The following is a 2500-nucleotide window of genomic DNA, read 5'->3' as shown; positions in this document are numbered from 1 at the left end:
TAACTCTGGGCTAATCTGTAACTCCCAGTAGCCCTCATCCTTTTCCACAGCTTCTGACACATGTGATGGCGCCAGCTTCCTTTTACGGCCTTTCTGCAGGAGGTGGATCTTGTTTGAGGACTCTACCTGCTTCTGAATCCCTTGCAGAGGCATCACTACAGCCTTTTTCAGGGCCTTTGCCACTGTGCCACTACAAGAGGAAAGGGGACTGGAGAATTGCAGGAGTGTTCTCATTTTCCCTTGAATCCAGTGCTTCCTGAACTAGCACCTTGGCTTCCAGGTTTTTTTGTTTTTGTTTTTGTTTTGTTTTGTTTTTGCTTCATCTTAAGCCTCTCAATCTCCAATATCTTTTCCTCTACCGTCTTAATGAGCACCATTCACTCTCATTTAGGGTATTCAGTAGAGGGGTCCTCTGGCTCCCCTTGGAACCCAGCAAACATTCCATACTCAGGAGCTTTTCCAACATGGCTAGAGATGCTATAGACTCAGGGCTCCCAGTTGATTCTTCTTGAAGGCCTTTGGCTTTCTTTGCCTCTGATACGCCTAGCAGTTCTTTCTGAGACAGCTTAACAGGTGCCAAGGCCTGAGGTTGTACACTCGCGTTGGTGCAAGCCTGGTTAATCACCTCCTTGGACCTAGTAGTGAAGTTTAATGCTGAGATTGTATCCAGGTAAAAACATCTTTCAGGAGCAATGCTGACAATGAGGATGCTATGAGCTGAGCCTCTCAGAGAGTCTTGCAACAGACGAGTGAGCTTGCTGTCCTGGTAAGGTATATGAGGGAGGCCTTGGTTTAATGCATCCACGACTTTGCCCAGTACAAAGAGGGAGGTGTTGATGGCTCCACTCTCTTTGAGCAGAGTGCCCTGGTTGCCTGTGCGACTGACGGTTGTCCGGTTGTCCTCTGAACCAGCCAAATCAATAAGGTAGAGTTTTCCTTCCCACTGGCTAAATGGGGTCAAACATTCATGCTGATCAACTTGACCAAGAGCACTGCATGACTACAGCAAGAGCGCTGGTTAAGCAGGGTAGCTCCTACAACTCGATTTCTACTGACTATAAGGAAGTGCTTCTTGAAATCAGAGAAGCTAGTGATGGGCTTCTGTGTGAGGCCTGGAATCAGGATTTTTGCTCGGCAGCCTTCTCGGAGCACTAGGTCTTCTGATGCAGGATCCAAGAGGTCTAATACTGTTTCCTGATAGAGATCTAAATAGCACAAAGCAACAGAAATGTCCCATGGCCAGCCTTCAGCATTCTCTTCCCTTGTTAGGTGCAGGAGGTCTGGGAGAGCCCTAGGAATCACTCCAGGCTGTTCTGGGCTGCCCGACATTGTGTGTTTTCCCTGTCCCAGTCGGTCCATAGGCAAGTACACTGGCATTCTGCCCATCCAGCAAGTTCCTTAGTATGAGCTGTACTAAACCTACATAGATGTCCCACTGAGTGCTCTTCTCTCCATGGAAGGCATCAAACTGTTATTTGATAGTCTCCTGGTATTTCCTCCAGTTAGCCACTTCAAGAGAGCAGCTGTCTATGGCTCGTACACTGGGGTGATTTGGTGTAGTTGATAAAAGTACACATGCACATGCATATATGTAATTATTCTGTACCTATAAATAGAGAGATAAAGGAATAATCAATTCTCACATGGCTACTAGCTATAAATAGCAGATAAGTCACTATTATTTCTATTTTACATGAAATAAAGACAAGTGATAATTGCTTTAAATTGAAGTTTGATCATAGAGCTGAAGTTCTCTGTTCTCAGAGTAGAATAAGGGTTTTCCGTGAAGGAGTAATGACAGGGAAGGAGGGGAGTAACTGTTGAATGGTAGAGAATGTTGAATGGTTACTCTACATCTGAACGAAATTAAATTTCAATTCTATGTTCTTTAGATTTGCTAAAATAGAATAAAAACAAACTTGCTGGTACATGTGCATCCTTATATGCATCCTCTCTTCCGCCCCAGGGATTTTTTTTTCCCAAGTTGTGTTTTATAGAGAATTGCAAGAATTTTAATGTGCATGTGATTCCATGAACTACAAATAGAAAGATTTGTAGTCTAGAAAATGTCCCCTTACTGGTAGGGTGACACTTTGCATTTATATATGTGGAGAACAACCAATTCTTCATCATTTATATTCAATGGGTATTTGTCAGAGTTCCTGCATGCATGACATATTCATAGTTTCTTTTTATTACATGAGTGTTAATGAATATAATAAAATAATGAGTTGCTATAACAAAACACGTGAGACCATCAACTTGAAAAGAGGAATGGTCTTCCGGTCAGAAAAGCACCGGATAGCTAGGGCACAGGGTCGGCTGACACTTGCCAGCTACCCACAACACCCGCCACAGGATATTAGGACTTCTGGTGAGTGGAACAAAGCTTCTGCTCCAAACCAATTGCGCGCGGGACCTGAGACTGCATTAGTTAGGGAAGCAGAAACCGGCCTGAGTAGGGCCACAGGCCTCATCCGGCCGGACCAGCACCAGGGTA

The 2500-nt window shown here is 44.4% G+C and overlaps 1 pseudogene; it reads right to left on the bottom strand.

Moving 5' to 3' along the window:
* Positions 1 to 2500, bottom strand: part of LOC110295383 — a 16551-nt pseudogene that overhangs the window by 319 nt on the left and 13732 nt on the right.

This window comes from Mus caroli, chromosome 1 (assembly GCF_900094665.2).
Source record: "Mus caroli chromosome 1, CAROLI_EIJ_v1.1, whole genome shotgun sequence".
Taxonomy (NCBI): domain Eukaryota; kingdom Metazoa; phylum Chordata; class Mammalia; order Rodentia; family Muridae; genus Mus; species Mus caroli.
This window is presented reverse-complemented; position numbering and strand designations above follow the sequence as displayed.